General features: G+C 44.0%; 1 pseudogene; it reads left to right on the top strand.

The window, feature by feature from the left end:
* The first annotated feature begins 22370 nt into the window (after window positions 1–22370).
* On the top strand, window positions 22371–24439 carry LOC146868344 (E3 SUMO-protein ligase KIAA1586-like; annotated as a pseudogene).
* Window positions 24440–24905: the final 466 nt, after the last annotated feature.

Here is a 24905-nt window from a genome sequence, read left to right as displayed (position 1 = left end):
ATTTTGTATGTGTTCAGAGCACCAACTTTGCATGTTATGCCCTATTTTAATGGGCACAACTTGTAACACAGGATAATTATCATACCTTTTAAATTCTTCTCCCCGGGTATCACATTTTGAAAGGCGTGATAATTTTTGCATTCCCAGTCAGGTCACTCATATTGAGGAGCATAGAAGTGGTGAAGTCACCTGGAAATACTGGGCCTTTCCCAGGGTGACCTAACAATCATATCATCCATGGAGAATACTCCTCTGGTCATCATCTAAAATCCCAAAACCAGTCAAAGATTGTTGGTTGGACTAAGGGGATTCTTCTCTGTTAGGTCTCCTGTGTGGCAGGTGTTCTCCGTGAAGGCAGCAGAATAAATTTGGAGGACAACTGTGTGTCTTGATTGCTGTCTTTTCTCCTTCTCAGTCAAGTGTTCTTAGGCAGGGGAGGGAGGTGGGAAATAGAACCTCAACTAGGCTAAGGGGTGGTAAGAGAAGAGGGAGACCACGTTGAAGTGCCTCAGTGTGTCCTGACTGCTGCCTTCTCTCGTTCTTATGGAAGGGAGGAATGCCAGGATCCTTGGAACCCAAGTGAAGAACAGACACCGCTTATCAGATTAAGAGACTGTACTATGGACTTAAAAGACTGTATGTGATCGAAAAGAATATCTCTAAGAAGAGTGAGTGCATAATAATTGTAAAATAAGAGTTACCCAGTGATGTTGATAATTCCTCACAGACTGTTTCTAAATTACATGTTTTCCGAGGGTCTAGTAAGGGGATAAAGATTCTTAACACTGCATGATTATAATTGGGAAGATGGATATCAGAGTGGACTACAGGGTGGTTGTCCAGCATAGCTACTTAATGGCGGCAGGTGGTCAGCAAGGCTCATATGATATAGCACTAACTGAGTGAAACCAACAGCTGAAATCAGCAGCCATGGAGATTGAAGTCTCTCACAGAAACCTCACTTGTGTGCAAGATTTAGAAACTTGTCCACGTCCTTCCATTGATGTTCAGTGCTCTGTAGCTCTCCAGCTGTCTTACTGGGGCAACTGTTCACCTGCCAGAACCTATACTAAGACTGGGTGTATGACATTTCAATGCAGCTAAAACCACAAACATTGAAGACGTGAAGGAGGACATGATTGAGTCACGCTGCTATATTGTGTTACATCCACTTCAAGAGTGCAAAGAGTGTTAAGACCTTACAGGCATCCACCTGACATGGTTTTTGCATGGCTGGGCGCCGTGCATACTTGGGTGCTCCTGTCCGAATGACCGCACTGATACTCCCATGCTCCCGGTCAACCAGAGAGATGTTCCACAAGTGGTATGGACCATCGAGCAGGAAGGGCAGCAGCCGAGCAGTGGAGTGCAATGAGGAACAGAGGGTGTCACACTTCTTTGTATTCCAAAATGGAAGAAGGTTTTTTTACCAGTGATATCAGTTCCTGTTTAAACCATATATAAGGGGTCACCTACAAGTGATGATGCGTCTCAATGCAGTCCTTCCTTTATTTTTCGTTGCTTTCATTGCCCGGTTGCTGCTGGTTTTGTCCCTGACTTTCGATCCATTGTAGCTGGAGAGGCGTTTGCATTTCTTGTGGTTTTTGTGTTATTCTTGCTTGGCTCTCCTCCTCCCTGATGGCAGTGAGTGCTCGGTGCCTCACTGATGCGCTCTATCATCATGTTCATCTGCAAGCACGAGCTCCAATATTGCCCAGGTGATTTAGCACCTTTTGTGTGTTTGCCCTTCTTTTGGGGACCCTCTTAATCAAACACTTGACATCTTTCACGTCTAACCCTGAGTGCAGAAGGGCACCAAGGTGAGGAGTCAACCTTTCCTTAGACAGACCTTCTCAGTCTCCAGTCCTTTTACATCATCCTTCGAATTCCTCTTCTTGTGCTCATGGCTGCCTTTCTTTATCATACCTGTTCATGCACTGCCAATGGGAGAGTTACATACCTGTACCAGTTACCAGTAGGTCTGCAGCGTGGGTCAGTCTGCTACACTGAAGAAGTGACATGACGTGGGGGGTGGGGGGGGCAGCAGGTGGACATAGCTTCCTTTAACTGACCACGGTGTTATACTCGAGGTTTTCTAACTCTAGTGGATCAGAGGAGAAGTTACCCACCTGGAAGGGTCCCTCTCTGGTGTGGGTCTAGTCTCCAGATTCAGGCCAGCCTCTGGATAGCAGGAGCTCGTAAGCACCTGATTTTGGGACTGGGAATCAGGGTCGGAATTTAGGCAGAGCTATAGTTGCACTGGCAGCCCTGCCAGGTTTCCCAGGTCCATGCGTTCCAGTCCAGTTTTTTTCTTTGATTTCTGTGAGTTGTATTCTTATTTATTCCATTATAAAACAGGACTACAGGTCCCAAAATTCAAAGATAAAAACCTGGATTGGAACAGCACATCACGCGTGGACCTGGGATACTTGGCAGCTATGCACCGGATGTGGGACAGAATAAACCCACCAGTGAAATGATCAGAACCGCGCCCTGTCCTAAAGAACACTTGTTCAAGGAGATGCACACAGAGCGAGGCGAGGGCAGGAGATGGTGTGTGATCTGAGGCAAACCTGCCGGACATTGGTTCCGATGTAGAGATTCCATTCTCTGCTGCTGCCTGTGTCCTGCTTCCTGCTCCTAATTATAGTCAGCGGGTGATTCGATTACCAGGGGCCGGGCTCTGAGCTCAGTGGTGTTTGCATGCATGCTAGGACACGATCAGCCAAGCGTCAGGGCGTTTGAGTTCACAGTCAGCGCCATCTAATCTCTCTGGTTAACCGCATAAGCACTGCTGTGTGCCATACAGGTTTTTTTCCAAGTTCGTATGATGTCAGTATTATCGCAGAAGGTCTCTGTGTTCTTGCCTCTGTTATTAAAAAGCATCTGATAAAGCTGTAAATGTAATATAACATTTTGAATATACTATTTAGTTATATAGTGTTTTATACCATACTTTTTCCATTCCTAAGCACTGTAAACAACAGCTCTTACTATTACAAAATGTAATGATTCCCATCATAGCCTTTGCATTCCATGAGACAAGTGCGCAAACAAACACAAATTCACACATATCTTACTGCAAGGCAACATCTACATTCAGTGTTATTCATATAATATAGCCTAAGCATCATGGGAAGCCCCTGCTTATCACTCCCATTAATTCCATGTGACAATCACTTTCTAAGGAAAATAACTTAGCCCATTCTCACAAGTTCTCTTTAATAAGACCAGGTTCTGTTTTTTGTTAAATGCCTTTGTTTATATTTCATATACCTGAAAACAGCTTGCCATAAATGATCAGTGCGGATGCACCGAGAGTAACACGGCATTTATTAGCATTGTTGAGGAAAGGAGGGGCATCGTGACACACTCGAGGTTTTGTATCCACACTTTACACTTGGCCCCTCTGTATACCTAATATGCATTTTCATGATCTTCTGCTCTCCATCTAAATGACTCGTGAATGCTGGAACAGATGACTGTATTACTTATTCATGATTGTTTCTAGCTACTGTGATCAGTTTTCTTGTATTTTGTTTTTCAGATTGTAATACAGCATCTCGGTTAAACACAGATTCATGGTTTTCTGCAGTTGATGTTGTGTTCTGGTTCCTGATGTTCTCGTGTTCTGTCACCTTCCAGTGATTTCGCAGCTTCTGGTAGACCAGTCTTAACTTTTATTATTAGATCCTGACGAAAAGACCATGCCTTCCTGAATAATCCAACACATTCTGCCACTCTTGGCACCTTGACCAGAGGTGTTTCAGTGAGCTCTCCATGTTCACATGGTCCCTTAACATGCGCACGCGTAGACCACATCATTTTGATAACCTTTTTAAGATGAAAGTAGCAATCAAAGGCCAATGAGATTGAAATGCTTTAGAAAGGTTACTGAAAGGAGTAATGCATCTTTAACCAGTGCCTGCCCGTTAATGAGTCGTCAAGGTGAGTGCTCAGTGTCTCATAAACATAAGTCCTCCTTTTGCGGACTCAGAGGAGTTTCCAACAGAGTAAAACCAAATGAAAGGGAAAACTATAGGTACTGGCTGGGCAAAAACTAATTCTGCTTGCCCGTACAGGGGCATCAGCGTCATCATCTAGAGAAAAGCCTCTTCCTTATCCTCCCTGAGTTCCAGCTCAAATTATGCGCCTCGGTCAATTTCAAGCTAGACAGTACTGTAATGCCTTGCCTACAAGATGTCCCACAATGTCAGCTATAGCACGTCAGGAATGTGTTTGATGAATCAGCTTCTACAAGCCCCGAATGTGTTTGTTGAATCCACTTTAACAAGTCCAGAATGAGGTAGCTGAAGACCAGAATGTGGTTGTTGAATAACTTGAATTTGCTATAAGAGGTCGAAATGTGGTTTTTGCATCAGTCAAAACAAGATAATATCCATGCTGAATCATCTATAACCAGCCCAGAATGTGGTTGTTGAATCAGCTATAACAAGCTCAGGATGTGATAGCTAGCTTAGCTAAAATCCAGTCAGAAAATGGTTGTTTTATAAGCTAGAACAAACCCCGAATGTGATTGTTGAATCCGCTTTAATAAGTCCAGAATGAGGAAACTGAAGACCAGACTGTGGTTGTTGAATCCGTTTTAACAAGTCTAGAATGAGGTAACTGAAGACCAGAATGTGGTTGTTGAGTAACTTGAATTTGCTATAAGAGGTCGAAATGTGGTTGTTGCATCAGTCAAAACAAGATAATATCCATGCTGAATCATCTATAACCAGCCCAGAATGTGGTTGCTGAATCATCTATAACCAGCCCAGAATGTGGTTGCTGAATCAGCTATAACAAGCCCAGGATGTGATAGTTAGATTAGCTAAATTCCAGTCAGAAAATGGTTGTTGAAGAAGCTAGAACAAGACCAGAATGTGATCGTTGAATCTGATATAAGAAATTTGGAGCACAGAAGTTGAATGAGCAATGAAAAGGCCAGGATGTGGTTGTTGAATTGGCTAGAACAAGTCCAGAAAGGAGCGATGAGTCAACAGTAACAAGCTCATAACGTGGTAGCTGACTTAGCTATAACACGTCTAGAATGTGGTTGCTGAATCAGCTGTATAAAGCCCAGAATGTGGTTGTTGAGTGAGCTTTAGCAACCACAGAATGTGGAGGTTGAATCAGCCGTAGGCAATCTGAGGTTAGATCCAAATGGACGCTGATAGCTCTCCTAGCTTCTTCCCTTACTACAACTTGTACCACAAGGTAAATCTTCTAAAATGTCAATTAAAGAAGATCTTGTACAGGCAGGGCTCATCTCACTGCCCATATCAAACCTCTGGAAAGGAAAGGACCAGGTCTTTGGAAATATTATGCTGCAGCACCACTAGACTGAGCTTGTACATCATCCCTCATCCCAAGAGATGGCAGGACCTGGAAAGTTTACATTGTTTATTGTGCAAACATGAGCCTTGTTTATGATTGGAGTGGCACAAAATTGAACAGAGACTACTAAAATGCTATTAAGTACAGGAAATGTCACTTTCCTCGTGAGCTTCTGATATGCTGCTAGTTGCTTACCTGTCCTGTCCGAACAAGTGATGCACAAGAAGCTTCAGAAGGACATTGGTGCAAAGAAGATTCTTTTGGGAAGGCACCAGGTCCTGCAGTATTGACATGAGACCCTGACACTGGTGATGTTTGAGGGAAGAACTGACCTACCTGGGATTGAAGAGTCAAGATAAGAGAGGTGAGTCATAGGATGCCAGCACTCTCTGTGTGCCTGCGGTGACAGCATGGTTGCTGAGGAAGTGACAGTTGTTCTGCCAGCCTCAGCGATTGTGGAGGAATCTCAATGTTTTCTAATAAGGGAGTCAAATGAACCCTGGCAGGAGGTATAGAACTGCGCAGAATTGGACAGTTGAGCTTTGAGTGGGCCCACCAGTCATTGTAGCAAAAATCAAACTGCTGGTTGGTGGATCTGCAGTGGTGGAAAGCCCAAACGTCCAAACATGAGAATCAGTGCAAGAGCATTCTCACTCCCTGGAGTGAATAAGAGTGGGCTACTGTAGAACGGCAAGAAAAAAAGACTGGACCTGGCAAAAAGAATGTTCTAAGACAAATACTCCACTGCAGCATGCAATAAGGTAGATGAGGAGGGAAGGAGAATTGGATGCTAGGGTCCTTTTGACAGTCACCCAGAACACAGATTGGCCATGTTCCAAAAGCCTAAAAGATGCATTCTTTCATCTGTGTCTTCTGCAGAAACACAGGAGGTACCTCTGAATTGCAGTAAGAAACCAACACCACCTGGGTCTTTACTAAGATCGTAGCCCTACTGGCCGACTTTCAGTGGTCTACAGCCTGGAAGATTGTCATATCAGATCAGTCTCAAAGGAGGTAGTCAGTTTTGGCTTGACCTTTAGGAAAACGTTCTTCAGTAGGATTCACCTCACTGGGGCCATTTTAGACTCCAACCTTTTTTCTGCAGAGAGGGTACCAGCACGACAGTAGACCACTTGTTGGACAAGGCAGCGTTGTCAGTATGACATCTGGCAAGCCTGATGCACTTGCTGTGGCTTATTTAGAGCCCCAAAGTCTTGTGGGCATCAATCAAGTTCTAGCTAGACAGAGGAGTAAAACTTCTAAACCAATACCCTCATGTGACATGAAGCTCCTCCCATGGATTACTTCTTTCTGGTGGCCATAATATCAGCCACGCACATAAGTGAGCTGCAAGCCGGTTGTGGCTCAGAATCATTCACTGGTTTCCTCTGGGACAAGCTAGTCATCAGTTCTCACCCCGCCTTTGCTGTGGTGACTCTTTCAGAATTCCATTTCAGTGAGACTGTCCTCACAACATTGTTCCACGTGGTCATGCTTCATCAGAAAAGGAGACACTACAAATTTAAAGCAGACAGTCAGACTCACCTTACACTTCCTCAACACTTCCTCAGTAGAACTAGAGATTTGCGTTCTACTTACCGACTGCTTGAGAATTTTGTTGCAAATAATGCTTTCTGAACAGCTGCTGAAGCCACCTTTGCCAGAGGGATTACACCCTGTGTCACCTATTGCTGAATTCTGCATGGGTCCAAATCTCCATCTGGTGGCTGAGCACACCCTTCCACGGTTAAAGGGGTTTATGTAGCATTCTCCAGGCACAGACGTATGCTGAGTGGCTATGTGTGCAAGTCATGTGCATTCAGGTGACGTTACGCTCTCAAGGCTTTTCCCCGGACTGATGCTAGGTTTGGAAAGGAGGTTCTGGATAACATTTTTGCCTATAATTGAGCTGTCAAGTGCTGCCTTCTTTCTCCCCTTTTCTTATTTTTTGTAGATGTGTAACCTACCCACAACATAAAGAAAGGAAGAGTCAGAGCGTAAGAGTAGGATAAAGTTACCTTTGTGTTGCATTTTCACCTTTAAGGTTACTCCTTTATTTTTAGTCCATAAACTCTTGCACAGTCCTCAGGCAAAACACAAACTAATGATCTTCCTATTATGTCCTGTCATTTGGAGATATGGAGTCCACATTGTTAAGAATGGGATGAAGTCTGAAGCCCAAGGGCAACAGAGTCCCCATAAAGCCCCACTAGTCCTCATACATTCTTTATTAGCTCCCCAGATCACATTTGGTCTTCATTGTTCTCATTGAACTCATAACGCTGCTCAATTTCCTCTTGAAATACTGAAAACTTTGGGTTTCCTAAGAAAAGATTAGGGTATGCTAAACCTCCTCTCCTTGTCTTCTAGATTGGTCCATTCTAAAATAACAGCAGAGTTATCTGATTTGTGTCTAGACTCAATTTCACCTGTATTCATTTTGAGAAGCTCTTCCACCTTTATTATTTTTTAGAAGCTCAGCAAAAAACGCAACATACAGAGTCACTGTATTAAATTCCTTGTTGTAAAAAAATCATATCAAAAAGTCAATTTTCCTTCCTCATATCAAAGTGGATGGGGGACATGCGCAGGCAACGCAGGGGGTGGGGGGCAAAATAGGGCAAGAAAGAAAGCAAGAGTCGAATGGATCATCTGCAAAAGGAAGACAAAGTCTTAACCCTCAGACACTATAATATCAGGCAAGGAATAACATCACATCAGTCTAAAACCACAGTTCTTATGGCACAGCCTTCAGGATCTCGATGATGGCATTCTCTGCATCTGGAGTCCAAACAAACTGAGGCAGACTAGTGTGTGTGTGAAGATATGTGGGCGATACCACCCCTCCTGTGTACGAGGTCACTTGATGCCTACCCGCACCTGGCATTCCTGCTTACTGATTCCTTCGACACAAAGCAGGAGTAATCCAAGTGTGGAGACAGAGCCAGTATCAGGACAAAAAAATGCAGGAAAGACCCTGGTGGTGCCAGAACCTGCATGTTAATCTTCCTTATCGCTCTGAATACCTAAATTGCACGGTACCTGGGTAGATTTACCAGGTGAATTTGAACATTTCAGCCCTGGTAATTCCCAGATTCCACCACTGTGCAAGTCAAAATTGGGCTTCAAGGCTCTGCGCGTCTCCACTGCACTGAGCCTGGCCGAATATTACAATGAAGCTCAGATGTTCGAGCTGCACTGCAGGCCAAGTATATTCTTCTGTCTTCTAACCAAGGTAAGGAAAGACAGGAATTTTATATCCTCCAAAGATAAGTCACTCTCTTTGGCTACAGCGTGAATAACCAACTCAGTCTATGAAGAGTTCCTCAAGGTCACAATGATAGCTCTTCCACCACGAGCCCTCAGCACAAGTCCCCTTCTAGCTCTCTAGGAAGGCAGTGGATGTGTGGCTCTCCAGCAGGACCGCCAGATCAACAAGGATTACTTTATCCTTGAGGGAATTAAGGAGTGGACTCTATGTGACGTACACTCTGGAATGGTGGGAATTCAAACATATGGAGCCTAGAGGCCCTCACAGCATTTTCAAGGCTTTCACTGTCACTCTCCAACCGTACCGTGGTAGTCGTAGCTCCTCCTTTAAAGGTAGTTCCTCCTTTAAAGGTTTTGTAAAGCTGTAGTGCTTCACGATGGGTTTGAGGTCTAGCAGAAGGCGCTATCACATTTAACTCCCTGCAGCCTTTGACACCAGCTCCTCACGATTTTCCATTCATCGGCCTCTGGTCCCAGCTGTGACACTCGGGCTTTCAATAAATCCATTAGCAGGATTTTCCATTGGGTTAGATGGGTCATTCAGGGATCTTCCTCGGCCTCGGGCTCCTCAGCCTGGAGTCCTGCTGTTGACTTTTGCAGGCAGAAAAATCTTGATTATCTTTGCTTCTTTCATCAGCATGGTTTGATGGAGGCTATTCCACCCAACATGGAGGAATACTTGTATCTGTGTTTCTTCACAGGGTGATGATTAACCACCATTCAGCACTCTTTACGTCAACAACCATAAGCGATTAAGACCCCAAAGAAGGCCATCCCTCCTAAAGTTCTCACTTCAGCCAAGAATCCCAATAGCTCCTGTTGCCACATTAGTTGGATGTTAGAGGTAAAGCCCCACAAGACTGGACCGCCAAAGAGCCTCTAAAAGATCAGATCTGGGTTCCCACAACTCTCTCTCTGTAGATGTGATGGCCATATTTCTCCTCCGCCGTTCTGACTACTTCTGATGGCGAGGCACGGGAACCGAAATGGCAGACCAAAGAGAACGAGCCACTCTGTTTTTCAGCTGGAGGGGACAAAATTTGCTGATGAATACTCACCCCACTAGTGTCCCTTAGACGTATGCTGCTGAAGTTCAGCCCCAGGTACTAACGCGCCCTCTCAGTCTCAACCATGCATTGAGAAGGACCCTTGCTAAAGCCTTGATGAGACACTCTTCCAGCTTCTGAATGTCTTTTCACTTTGGTGTATAAAATTATTGGATAGTCAATGTTCCTTGACTGCTAATATATCTAGTTATTGCCTCTTGTCCACAAAACACGATCTTTCTCAAAATTATAATTTGAAATTTAAATTAACTTTTCTGTAAATAGGCCCTAGTTTTCATTTGTTTAATATTCTAAAGAGCATTGATATTCCATGTTGTAATCCTAGATTTCAGAATGATCTATAGAATAATTTGCAAACAAAATGAGAGAAATTGAATCAGAAAATCAGCATTGACAAGAAGTGGGGCCGCTCATATACTGATCAGCAGATTTACTAAAATTCACACAGTGTAAAGTAGTGTGCAAGCCAGTTAGATTGCATCAGCTAACAAATTTAGGGGCAGATTTATGTTCCCTGGCGCATCCCTGCAAATCAGCAGGGATGCGCCAGGGAAGATGCGTCACGCAAGTTTGTCCATGCGCCACCGCAGATGCGCCGCATTTACAATGCGGTGCATTGTGGCGCAAGGACAAGCAGATGTGTGACGCATCTGCCGGCGTAAGGTTGGCGCAGTGCTGAAGTTGTGTCGCAAGCGCGACGCAACTCCAGCACAGTTCCAACCTGCCTTATCCCTAACATGGTGCGTCACGCCTTACGCCTGCTTGAAGCAGGCGTAAGGATTTGACGCACCAGCGTCGGAAAAGTGACTGCGTGAAATCTTGTAGATTTCACTGCGTCACTTTTCCGAGGCTTTTTCCGACATAACACCCACCCTGCATACATTAAACCTGACGCGGGTTTATTGTGGCACAGGGCTTTACAGCGTGAAGCATCTCCCTAGATGCGTCACGTTGTAAATCTGTCATAGCATGGCGCTAGCTTTGCGCCACTGCTGCATCACAAAAGTGACGCAACAGCGGCGCAAAAGTGGCGCACGGGGCTTGTAAATCTGCCCCATTGTGTCTCGTCATTTTTACCATGAGATCATCACTGGTGCAAACTCAAGCAATTTCCTGTGCTATGAAGCGGTATGTTGCATAGCTTGAACTTGAAGCATAACCTTGAGTTCAATTCTCTTTACGCAGACAACCACCCAATGGGAAGCCACGTATTATATGTACATTTTGTGCTTATTACATGTTGAAAAAAAATCACATGATGATTCACCTGAATTCTTGCCCATTGTTTATTTCTGTTTTGATGGAGAGTTGATATTTTATTCAACACTGAGTCCCGGCTTTTGAGTGACTCTAGTGGGCATGGTTTTGCTTTGACTCCTTTGGGTGTTTGCGCAGTTCTTGCCACGTAATACCCACTTTGCATATATTAACAGGAATTTCAAGCTATATGGTGCGTTTCCATTGAGCCCTGCACTCTCAAAGTCTTTCAACGCAATAAACCTTTTACGAATGAAAGTTAATTGACACTATATTCACGCCGATTTGTATTGTGCGAGCACCCATGTAAAACTTTATTAAATCTGGGTCTGAATTTCCAAAGTGTTCTCATTTTGAATAGAAATAGAGGAAGAAAAAATTGTGGAAGATCTTAAGGTTATTTATGGTGCTTCGAAATCGTCTATTTTGCCTTGTTTTTTTGATTATCATGCCCTGATAAATTATATGGTAAAAATGTTAATTTATTAATACAAATAAAATGATCTTCTCATAAGTTAACCATCATCACATACTTGTTCTTTACGTGTATTTTCTCAAAGCAGACTTTCTCAGTACACTCCCTGATGCTGCCACTCTCCTCATTATCTTCACATAGGAGAATCTGGTCCGTTCCTTTTGCGGGTCCCTCCTGTATGGTCCAATTCCTTTGCCCTTGTGCACCCATTTCCTTTTTATAAAGCAGAGTAAGTAAACATCACCCTCTTACACATATTGAATCCCTAAAATTATGTTGTGTTTTACCTTTACTTTGACCATAAGCCGGTCTTATGGCAATATAGGTAAATGTATATGTGTAGAGTTACTTACATGTGAATTTAATCCTCACCTAGATTTTAGTCTTCACTTTTTCTCCATTCACCATTTCCGAGTATACATTTACACCAAAGTGTAGACTTACATGTCTACAGCCCTTCAGCTCAGGGGGACATCGATGGCTAAATTGACAAGTCTATGTATGGGTCGGCATGTGTGTGGTGTTTGTATAGCCCAACCCTAGCAGAAGAGACAGGGGAGCACTGTTCAGAATGAAAGGCAAGCATCCAGTCACCGAGAGACAGGAGATGAAGCTGGTAGTTGATTGATACTCCATTGTGATGTAATGGTCTTTCAACAAGTGCGCCTTCAACTCTTTCTAAAACTGGAGCAACTTTGAGATGGTCGTTGTGGATACAGGGTGGTGTTCCAGATCCTAGGTGCATAGATGGAAAAGGCCTGCTGCCTTGTTTTTACTAGTTTTACACTTCAGTCTGATAGTGATCACCAGAGCCACAATAGATGGTGAGTTTGGCCGCAAGATAAGCAGGAGTGCTGGTTATGTTGTGTTGGACCTTACATCCTTGGCTTGGTTTTACCTAATTTTTTGCCTTCGACCCTCCTGTTTTTTCTGACTTCTTTTTGCTGGCCTTAGGCCTCTGCGTACTGTACCAACCACTTCTAACCAGTGCTACAGTGCTTGTACCTTTAGACATGGTTAACTTGGACTCACACCCAATTTACACTTTAAATTCAATTGGAAGTTCTAATTAAAGTGGCACTGCATGTACCCAGGGCTTGTAAATTAAATACTGCTAGTGCTCCTGCAGCACTCATTGTGTCACCCACTTAAGTTGCCCTGTATACATGACTCACAATTGCCATTGCAGCCTGTTGGCAGTTTTACTCTGCTGTTTCGATCTGGCAAAATATACCTTTTGCCAGGCCTAAACTTTCTTTTTTAGTACACATAAGTCACGCCTAGGTTAGGCCCCTGAACAGCCCATAGAACAGGGTCAGTGTATTTAAAAAGTCAGACATGCACTTTTGACTTTTAAATGTCCTGGCAGTGAAAAAGTCTTACATTTATTTATCATCACTGGTAGGACTGCCTCTTTCTAGGTTAACATCAGCTTACATTTTTACATTTAATAAGTGATAACTTTCAATTGTGAGCAGGTAGCAGTGTCGAGTATGGTCTTTAAAGAATTGTAATTTAAAAAATAGTAAAGTTGGATTGTAAAGTCACCCTTTGGTGCCTTCAGCCTGTACCCTGGGCTAAATGACTAGGTGTAGCTGGGATTTGCTCTATGTGTAGTGCTCGTAACAGCTAGACTAAGGGGGAATAGGTATTTGCAGGGTGGGCCAACGCTGACTTGATGGGGTGGTGGTGCTGTCACCTACCTCACTTGCACATAACAAAGACTATGCCTCAGCACACTCACAAAGGATTTCACACAAGTCTTTTGTGCCCCAGACACGTGGAGAACAGGGCGGGGAGGCAGAAAATCACGAAAACCTCTGTAGGGGGAGGACTCCAGACGCTTCTCGGACTTCAAGTGGGCACAAGGTATAAGTAGTTGACCTTCAGACTGAACTCTTCAGATCACTTCTGGACCTGTGGACTCTGCCAGGAAGGGCTGCCCAGCTGTGAAGTCTGCCCTGCTGACCAAAGACTGCTTTGCTGCCCAAGGCTTGCTGTTGCTGCACCAGTACCTGCCTGCTGCTGAGAACTGCAGTGTTGAATCCAGCCTGCCTGTGTGGACCCAGAACTCCATGAAATCCCCAAGGGTCAATTGGCTGGCCACCTGTTCAAGCCATACAGACATGACAGCCTTCTTCGAAGTTGACACCTTTCAATGCAGCACGACGCAGCCTGCTTTCAACTCAAGCCCAGCGTGACACAGCTCATCGTCGTTGCCAATGCATCTCAGCTCAAGTCCTCGTAAGCACCAGAGGCTTCTTCAATGCAGCCCGACACCAGCACCAGCCCAGTCAAGCACATCTTGTCCCATGTGCAGTTGCATTGCAGCGCAATTCTCTGCAAGCCTTACTGGCTTCCTCAACATCGATACAGGACATCACAGCTCTTTATTGACGGTCATCGACTCCGCTGCCGTGCAACGCATCTCGACTCCGGACCTCGCATTGCAGCTCCTCGTTGACAACTCTGAGGCTGGCTCGTACTTCTCGATGCAAGGACTTTGCATGTTGACACCCAGGCCACAGGGTACTTAATCAGCTGAATGAATGCAGTCCTATATCCACCCCTTGCTCCATCGTGGTCTGCCTGGACTTGTGCCTTGGACCGGTCTACCGTGGACAGATAACCGCGGTTGGTGCTTTTTGCTTCTTAGCATTTGATTTTAACAAAATCTTTTAAATTGCATATCTCCAATTCTACTAATTAGGTTTTTGTCGATCTGGTGTCAAATAATTTATAACATTTTACTCTATTTTTCTAAATTTGTGTGGCATTTTTCTTGTGTTCTGTTTTCAGTTTATTACTGTTTGAAGTGATGAATAAATATTTTACAGATTGCGTCTATGTTAAACTTGACTGCTTTTGTGCAAATCTAACAGAGGGTTGAGCACAGGTTCATTTGGGGTTTGCTTGTGTTTCACTCTGACAGGAATTCTGGTTGCTGCTTGAATAGGGTTTCACCCCCCCTCAAACAGTAACCCAGTTTCCTACATGTTGACTTTGTAAATGATGCAGCTGGTTTTGAAGATGACTATCCATGTAGTTCCATCAGGATGGTGGTCATGTGATCGTATTTCTTCTGGCCATGGATGAGACATGCTACAGCATGTATAATCCCCATAAAGAATACCTGTGTGGAGCCTGGTAGGCCATAGAGCAGGGCTTTACCACCATCCAGAGGCAAGAGTACAAGGGCTTGAAGAGCAGTTCCAGAGTTGCGATCTGGAAGAAACTGGTTCACTTTCTTTAGAATAGAAAACTGGTACCTCCATTTTTTTTTTTTGGGCAAAGTGTTCCTTGAGGATGAGGTTTGTGTCCAAGTTCAATTATAGTAACTTGGGGGCATATTAACAACGAGGCGATACAAAATTATCGCCGCTTTTGCGGCCGTTTTCGGCCGAAAAGCGGCGATAATTTTATCGCAATATCATCAAGGACACGCTAGCGCGTGTTTCCTTGATGTAGAGCCCGTTTTTACACAGCCTCGCCTCGCATCGCTAATGAGATGCAAAAGAGGCGTGGCTGTGAAAACAACACATGTTAATATCGTGAAGGCAGCTTCGCGACATTAACAAGGAGGTGCAGCGATAAAAAAAATTGCGCTACCTCAGCCTTAACTCAGGAATTTAACACCTGTTAAATTCCTGACTAAGGCATACTTTTAATAGGATATGGATTATGCTGATAGGACCACAGGGTCCTATCAGCAATGTTATCGCTGTTTTCAATGGAACATCGCTGGAAAACCAGCGATGTTCCATTGAAAACACCGCTATCGCTGAAATATTATCGCCATAGCGCTATGCGTTGTAAATATAGCGATATCATGGCGATAATATTCAGCGATAGCTGGCGATAATTTTTCTATCGCTATGAACGGCCAGCGATAATTATCGCTGGCCGTTGATAATATGCCCCTTGGCATTCAAATAAAGGTGAGGTTTGAAGCTGTCAAAGTTTATGTCACTGAGCCAATTTTGTCCTGTTTCGTGCTTGTTGTCCTTGGCAAATACCAGGAATTATATCTTGTTTGGTTAGAGCTTTGAGTAAGTGTTGAACATTCAGGTATAGATGAGGTACAGGCACTGTTTGAGGCACTGGAAGTCAGGAGCAGGGGAGATTTTCATTCAGGATTGGTGTAGGAAGCTTGCTATTTATGTAGTGTACTATATTTAGGGGTACACCATGCAAATAGTCCAGAAGACTCTTATTGGTTTACTTTAATAATCCCAAGTGCTTTTCTGGCGGAAGTGTGGGTGAGCAGCTTAGGCTTCTCAAAGGGGAGTGTTGAGCATTTGTTGTACACACAGAGTCAATGAATGAGACACGCTAAAAAAGAAATTCAAAAGTTATTTAGAAATATAAAAGATTTTTATAGCATTTTAGACACCGAGATCATTGGGATTAAGTAAGTACTTGCGGAGATAGGAATTTTTACAGAAATAGAAAATACAGTTGAATAATGGTTTTTGACCTATGAACCTCGAGCACAGTAATGTTACCCTATGGGAGAAACATACACTGCATAGAACTACTTGCAAACGTGCTTTGGTGCTGGTCGCATTTGTAGCCCTGAGCACTACACAGTAAAGTCAATGAAGTAAAAGAAAGACTGCAAGGGGAGACTGGGGGACTAGTCCAGCAGAACCCAAAGGGGGTCTAGGGTCTCTAGGGGGTCTCTGGAGCACAAAGACACAGTCGGTTTACATGGACCAGGGCTTAGAGGCTTGGGTGCAGAGGTGTTTTGTCTGGTGGGTCGCTAAAGCCAGAGGCTCTCACTTGGGGTCGAGGACCTGGAGAGGGAGAGAAGACAAGACTGCAGAGCCACTTTTGGTGATGACCTTGGAGATCCTGATGTCCCTTGTTGACAGGTCAGTGTTAGCGTCAGTGGTGTCTGGGCTGGACACACAATAAGCCTTTGTGCTTCCAGGAGCTCTGGTATCCCGGATAGTGGTGCAGGGAGGCTACGGGAAGGCTCAGCATCTCAAGACTTGGTGAAGCGACAGGGTTGACCTGCTGGACTCTCGATGACCTCCTCCTGGCAAGTTGCACCCTCAGTAGACCTCAATGATCAGCAAAACTTTGAACCTGGCAGATGCAGTCAGTGCCTGCAGATGCAGGGAGATGGCTCCTCCACCGCAAGGGAGATGCTGCTTGGTTGACGAAGAACTGGCAGTCCTCCAATGGTTTGTGGAAGCTTTTCAGAGGCAGGACAAGTTGTTCCTTGCATTTGTTGGAAGGGCAGCAGCCGGGCAGGGTTTGGCACCAATTTCGGTGCTGTTCCATAGTTCTTGCATTGTTGGCTCTTCTTTGTCCTTCTTCTATTCCCGAATGTAAGGTTGTAGCCAATAGGCTACCTATCACTGGGGTGACTGCACCCCCTACATGACCACTTCCTGTGGAAAGTAGGCATAACCCTGACCCAGAGTTCCTAGTTTCACCAAAAACAAGATGGCAAAACCCCTCTTCGAGTGTCCACTTCAGGTGGCCCACCTTAGGGGTGTCCCTAGCCTGATAGTGCAACACGCCTACTCACTAGCCAATTCTCCTGCCTGCTCTGGTGCTAAACGGGCCCTAGGGAAGGGTGTGGCATTCTTCAGGTCTAGAGGAAGCTGGGGCTGCATATCAAAGGTAGCGAAGGCTTTGAAGCCTCTGGCATTGGTATGCTAATTCACTATCCATCCTGCTGGAGGAGGTGGAGGAGATCTTCTTCCAGCGCAGACATTGCTCCTAACCTCTTAGAGTGTTGACTCAGCCAAGCAGGGAGTCGGAAACACATCTGTGGTGGCAGGCTGGAAGAGTCCAGTCGGCCAGCATAGTAAATGACTGGTAGGTTTCAGGAAGTACCTCTAAGGTGCCCTCCGGGTGCATGTCATAATAAATCCAACATTGGAATCAGTGTGGATTTATTAAGATAAAGGGACCGATTCCGATGTCCGAAAGACCATAGTCCGTCTGACATCGGTTGGGAACTGGAACCGAACGACCTCCTGTTGTCGGTTCCAGCCCAGGAAGTAGGATGCGACCAAACCATGTTCAGTTACAATCACCGCGCGCGTACCTCTCTTGGCGTCAGCGCACACTGCCAAGTGTGAAGCGCGCACACCTCCAGGACGTCGCGCGAGAGAGTCGCGCCGCTGCTTTAAAGAAGCGAGCGGCGCAAAAAGCAGGCACTTTCTGAATCCGGTGTGCCGGGGGAGTCGGGACGGAGTACAGGTAAGGCTGCCTTGGAGCCTTGGGGGCTTGTGGGCTTGTGGGCATGTGGGCATGTGGCTGCAAAGCGCGGGGCAGATTGTAGCCTTTTGTTCAAGTATTGATGTTCATCACAGCCCATGAAGGGGTTCTGATTAACAATATTTAAACAAAAGGCCACAATCGTCCCCGCCCCGCGCTTTACTAACAAAAGAGTAGAGCCACAATCTGCATTCTCCTGGCGCACACGAACCGCGTGACTCAGAATAAGGCTTTGCTAGATAGCGCTATGGACACCATCTGCACATTGCTGGGACGAGGGTGTGATGCTGTGCGTCAGTCCTCCATGCAGGAGCATGTGTGTTCAACGATGACGTAATTGATGATGATATGGATGGCATCAGTGATCACACAATGTACACTATTACCAACCTATTCAGTTATTCTTTTAATAACCTTTCTCCATTTATTGAGTGCCTCTCCACGCTGCTTACCTTTATTCACACTGCATATTCTTTGTCAGTTTGTGTGCCCTCACCATGCTCTGATGAAATTTACCTGAACACTTACAGCTACAGTGCACACTCTTTCTCTGCTTTCTTTGCTCCTTGCACTCTGTGAGACTTATCTGTCTTTTGAGGAAGGCCGAGAGGGCATTTCCTTGATTGGGAGTGGCTTATAGAGGGAAGTAACTGACCAGAAACTGCGGACCTCCGTTACCATTGCATTCCAAATGGATAACCAAGCTCAGCCTATTTGTTCACATGACTCTTGAAGTGTACCAAGTAGAGCAGCCCCAGATTACCTTAGAAGATCTTTGGATATTTGAAACTCGATAAACGAATGCCCAGTCTGAGTTGTAGCCCAGAAAATTAGCAGGTTTTTATTTGCATGCAGGGCCGATAGTGTGGATCTAAACTAGATATTTAGTCTAGGCTACCTGGTTATAAAGTGGCATAAACCACAACACAAAACAGGGAAGAGATGCTCGGCATGTAGAAATTGGATGTCGGGAAATAGATATGTTCCCTCAGTTCACCTGACATCTACAGCATCTCTGGGGGACAGCTGAGATGGAACAGTCAAAGGCATATACAGACATAACCTTAAGGGGAACCATTATTTTGTGCACACACTTGCCATGTCCTATATGGAGGAGCATCCTCACCATCTGTTGTTCCATTCCACCACCCTTCCCCCTCCCTCTCATGCTTTTTTGAGCACAACTGCTCATTTCCCATCTTGTCAACTAATTAGATCATCGTTTGCATTTCATAAATGTAAACTTGGGGCTTGTGCTCAAATACGCTTTGTCTAAGTTTCAAATCCATCTCCTACCCTCTTATGAAAAAGCTTGCACCAATATTGTTACTAACCTTCCTTTCTTTTATAATGAGGAACTGATTATGTCCACTCTATCTTCTATTTTCTTGTCCGTGATAATTCAGCCACATCAGTAGAATAGAAAGTAACCCTGGTCACAATCACCAATGAGTACCCTCTATCCAAGACACATTAGGATGGGATATCAAGGTCCACTGTGCTTGGTTGTGGCCTTGAACTTCTTGGATCAAAATACACTTCTCAGTTCTTCAGTCATGGACACAGGTTTTTTGTTGAAGGTTTCCTAGCTCAGTGCCCTTTGGATCTCTCCTGTCCCAATCGCGTCTGAGGCATGTTTGGTTGCCCTCCCTCCACTTTTAATCCTTTGTCGAAAGGCTGTACCTCCAGGGATACAGCATTCAAATCTACTTAAGGCTTTCATGCAATTGACAAAACTCCCTGTATCAGATCTTCTCCTAGACCAGGTCAGGAATTGGATGAAATCTAGTAAACAGTCTTTAAAGATTCCTGCAATGTTCAAAAACTATTACCATGAATGTAATCGACACATCTCTCATACTTTTTAAATATTGGTCAAATTCTCTGGAGACCTATTCTCTTTCCTTTATTTCAACATCAACTTGACTCCCTTAGTTCTCGTATGTGCACATTTTTTCTCATCTGAAGGACTGCTGGCCTCGTGTTTGTACAAAGGGCAATTCAGCCATGACTTATGCAATGACCCCTAAAGGTGCTACCTGCAAGTCACACTCATAATGTACATTCATAAGCATACATAATGCACAGACATGGACAAAGGCCCACAATCTCTCGCAGCGTGTACTTTCAGAAAGTACATGCTGTGTTTTTAAACTTGCTCTACTCTTTTGTTAGTAAAGCCGTGAAGGGGCTGTGATTAACATGAATATGCAGTGCCACCTCCTCAGCAATCATTTTGGCAGGTGAGAAGAGAAGCTAATGGGTGGACTAGTGTGAGTTCCAATTAAAAAGCTCCTACAAAATTTGTTTGTTTGTGAAAACCCCCATAATTGTCCCTTTGAACAAGAAGGGCAGCCGAGGCAACCCTGTCAATTACTAACAAAAGAGTAGAGCAAGTTTAAAAACACAGCGTGTACTTTCTGAAAGCACATGCCCTGTTTTTAAACTTGCGCTACTCTTTTCTTAGTAAAGTGAGCATAGCTGCCAAGGTTTCAGATTGCTTATGTGTGACATTTTCATAATTTCAATTTACTTATGAGGACTAGCATTCGGTGGCTAAGGTGACATTTTCTTGTGAACAAAATCAAAGCAATGAAGATGCGGGAAATATGTAAAAATATCTGCAAGTAAAACATGATTGAAAGTTATTCCTCTTGATGCAGATTTTTAAATTTAAGGCTGAATTTTTAAATTTTTGTATTTACTGTTCGAAAACACCCTTAAGTTTTTACAATCAAAAGCTATGTTACTCTTCCGCTCGGGTGGTCTGTTGCAGGTTTTCTGCCATTGCAATGAATGGAAATGCAGCTCTTTGGTTGTTAATAGCTCACTGTTCTAAATTAGGATTTAAACTTATAAACTGCAAGTAACAAAAGGGGCTTTCTGACAGAAGCAGTAATGCACTGACCTATTTACATTGCATGTCATTTGTGATCTGAATGGTTCACCAGCTTTTCATCAGGCATTTTAACCTCCTCGGCTACTTAATGATGAGTCAACTTCCACTAGACAAAACTTAGATCTCTCTGCAGCAGGTCCATCATTCTTCAGAGTTATCTTGACATATTTATGGTTGCCTGAAAATTGCTAGAAAGTCATTGTCATATTTTTTGCACGCCACTGCATCATCTTCAGGTGGAATCTTTTGATGGATTGTGTGATGCTCAGTCTTCCTTATTCACCCACCTCAACCATTTGCGCAGTTTGAATGCCAGGGAAAAGCTGCATCACAGAAGGTGTAACACCAAATACAGATTTATAGACCAGTTTTAGATAAAGGATGCTAATAATGAAACACATGGGCACACGCCTGTTTGTCCTAGACTGGAATCCCAGCTATTTGGTCATTTTTCCTATTGGGGTCTCTATACTGGTCCCATTCACAGTTTGTAATTCTTCTAGCGTTTGCTGACTATCTTGTCTTCAATTGCAGGTTTCCAGTCTGTAAGGTAGTTGGATTTGAGTGGTCAGGTTCGAGTACCCACAAAGACCAGGTAATTCTGTTTACGTTCCTCGTTGGGTTGGGGGTTGCTGGGTAGATAGATTCACAATCTGCACCCCTTTTCTTTTGCAGGTTTGTGAGGCCGTACTACGAATACAATTGCAGAGACAGATGTGAGTACAGGCAGAACAAACAGGTAATTGTTTGGTAGAGTTAAACTGGTGCATCTTCTGTTGCAGGTTTCGCAGACAGTACCCACACATTTAAACGGGCGTACGTGAGTACAAGCAGAATAGGTAATTGCTTGGTAGAGTTAAACTGTGGTGCATCTTGTACATTGTAGTATAATATACTTACCCATGTTTTCTTCTGTTGCAGGTTTCGCAGCCAGAACCCCATGCATTTAAACGGGCATACGTGAGTACAAGCATAAGAGGTAATTGTTTGGTAGAGTTAAACTGTGGTGCATCTTGTACATTGTAGTATAATATACTTACTCATGTTTTCTTCTGTTGCAGGTTCCGCAGCCAGTACCCCATACATTTAAACGGGCGTACGTGAGTACCAGCAGAAGAGGTCATTGTTTGGTAGAGTTAAACTGTGGTGCATCTTGTACATTGTAGTATAATATACTTACTCATGTTTTCTTGTGTTGCAGGTTCCGCAGCCAGAACCCCATACATTTAAACGGGCGTACGTGAGTACAAGCAGAAGAGGTAATTGTTTGGTTGAGTTAAACTGTGGTGCATCTTGTACATTGTAGTATAATATACTTACTCATGTTTTCTTCTGTTGCAGGTTCCGCAGCCAGAACCCCATACATTTAAATGGGCGTACGTGAGTACAAGCAGAAGAGGTAATTGTTTGGTAGAGTTAAACTGTGGTGCATCTTGTACATTGTACTATAATATACTTACCCATGTTTTCTTCTGTTGCAGGTTTCGCAGCCACAACCCCATACATTTAAACGGACGTACGTGAGCACAAGCAGAAGAGGTGATTGTTTGGTGGAGTTAAACTGTGGTGCATCTTGTATATTGTACTATAATATACGTACCCATGTTTTCTTCTGTTGCAGGTTTCGCAGCCAGAACCCCATACATTTGAACGGGTGTACGTGAGTACAAGCAGAAGAGGTAATTGTTTGGTAGAGTTAAACTGTGGTGCATCTTGTACTTTGTAGTATAACAGATTACATTCATGAGCTAGGCGTCAACGTAAGCCATGTTCCCTTATTTTGCAGGCTTTGTGGCACAGCAGGTTCAAACTGGCGGTCACGGAAATGTTCAAGCACAAAGCTGTAACTTTGGGAGAGTGTGGTGCTTCACCACAAAGGAAGAAATGTTGCCTTGTATTCAAGGAAGAGTGGATGAAATAAATTGTGGAGGCTGAAATACAGAAATCACGAAGCAAGGTTCGCGTGCAACTCGGGGAACTATTTCAATACAGTTCAGACATGGGCTTGATTTGCAAAGCATGTGCCGAAGCCAAGATTGTTGGGGACTTTTCTACAGGGAAGAAATGGAGTGATGGCTGGAAACTGGATTACATGAAACACCATCTACTTAGCAAAGTACACGAGTCTGCCATGGTGATATTGAGAAACAGAAGTGCTGCTGCAAGGTTTGGTTATGGAGTGCGGGCAATGCTGATAGAAACTGCCACTGACAAAGCAAATAGAATGGAAGTAGTTGAACGCTAAAGATCTATGCCTGAGGAGATAAAGATTCTCATCAACAACGTGTTGCTGGCAGTCAAGATGAATACTTCAATGTTATCTGTACAAGACATCCATGACCACCTAGCTTTGTATGTGAAGATACCAGACAGCTGGAGGAGCAAGAACTATGCCTTTGAGTTCCTTGAGGCCATCAATAGCGTGATACACTGTGAAGCTATGGCAAAACTTCGGCACTCTTTGTATCACACATTGATAATTGATGAGAGCACAGATATTTCTGTTACAAAAAAGCTCATCCTGTACTTCAAGTTCCGACCTGTAACATCAACAGAGCACAAAACACAGTTTGGGGGCATAGTGAAGCTGACAAGTTGTAATGCTGAGGCTATCACTACTGCTGTGAAAGAATTCTACACTGCTAATGAACTGGACCTCATGAAAATGTTCATGTTCACATCTGATGGTGCGTCTGTGATGCTGGGTAAGAACAATGGTGTTGCTACTCACCTTAAACAATCCATTCCTCATCTAGTTGAGCAGCATTGTGTCACCCATCGAGAAGATTTGGGAGTTGATGATGCCTGGAAGAGGGTTCCAATGATTAAAGAAATGGAGACATTATTGAGGACTGTCTACACTGTGTTCTCCAGATCTCCTGCAAGGAAGTCCAAGCTGGAGGAAATTGCATCGGTCACTGAATGTGAAGTGGTCTCTTTTCGACCACTGAAGGAAGTCCGGTGGCTTTCAAGGCATTTTGCTGTTGGTACGCTAATTCGTAATTACGAGGCTGTTCTTAAGTACTTTGAGCATGAGAAAGTTGAGGAGAATGATCCAGTTGCTAAATATTGTTACAAAAAGCTATCAGATTCCAACTACCATATTTCCCTTGCAGTACTTAATGATATTCTGGGTGAATTCGCATCTTTGTGCAAACTATTCCCAAAAATTTCTTTGACTACTGTTGAAGCTGTATAGTATGCAAGAGCAAAAATTGGCCAACTTAAGCAACAGTATTTGGGAGACACTGTTTTTTGGAGCAGCAATGTAAGAGATCTGATGGTGTTGTACAAGGAAAGGCAAGAGTTTGACAGTGGGCCTATTTTGTCTTTTGTTTCCCTTCTTTTTGAGCACATGCAAAAAAGGTTCCCTCAAGATGAACTGAAAGAATGGGCAAGTTTTGAAATCCAGGCAATAGCAACACAATCACATTTTGATTTTGGGACTGAGAATATACAAAGACTTGTTGAAAAGTATAAAAATGTCTTGGTCCTGGGTGATTGTGAAACACCAGAAGATGTTGTTCGACAATACAGAGACTATAAATATGTGGTGGCAGAACATGTAAAGGGTGGGTTATTTACCACCTTTCAAGACATGGTGAATTTCACTGTACGCAATGCTGCTCAGTATAGTGTGGTGTCTCAGCTTGTTGATGTCTGTGCAACGTTTCAAGCATCTGGTGCAGATTGTGAATGAGGATTCAGCCTCATGAATACTATCAAGAGTAAATTGAGGAATAGACTAGAGCAGAAGCATTTGAATATGCTGATGAGGACAAAGGCCGCCTCCTGAATGGGAAACTTGACCTAGATAGAGTTTATCAGCACTGGTAAAATAGCAAGGATTGCCGTGAGAAGCAACCCGGTCACCCATCTAGTGATGCCACTTGACGTATCTGAACGGCCCTCTCCCTTATTGTGTATATGTGATATTGTATAGGCTCTCAACATTTCCCCACCCAATGAACAGTGCTCCAGTTAAGAATATTTATTAAAATCTTATGATGGTACCACCGTTGAAGTCTTGTGCTTTTCTAAGCTTGAAGTGTACTTGCCTGTGTAACCAATTCATGTCATGGCGTGTTTATCCGATTTGTAAACTGGCCTTAAGACCCTTATCGCGGCACTATATGTGTGAAAATGTACCATCTTTTCACTTTTTTAAGTAAACATTTGGAGTGACATTTGGCGCTGCACACACACGTGGTCTGGTACCTGGCGCACATAGCCATGGTTGCAGCGCACAGAGACCCTCCACTGCCGCATACAGAGGAAAAAAAGTAGAGGGAACATTGGTTACAATCCTATTCTTTACAATGAGAGCATGCATTCCGAATGGAATGCATGCTCTCATTGC

Source organism: Triturus cristatus, chromosome 1_2 (assembly GCF_964204655.1).
Source record: "Triturus cristatus chromosome 1_2, aTriCri1.1, whole genome shotgun sequence".
NCBI classification, from domain to species: domain Eukaryota; kingdom Metazoa; phylum Chordata; class Amphibia; order Caudata; family Salamandridae; genus Triturus; species Triturus cristatus.
This window is presented reverse-complemented; position numbering and strand designations above follow the sequence as displayed.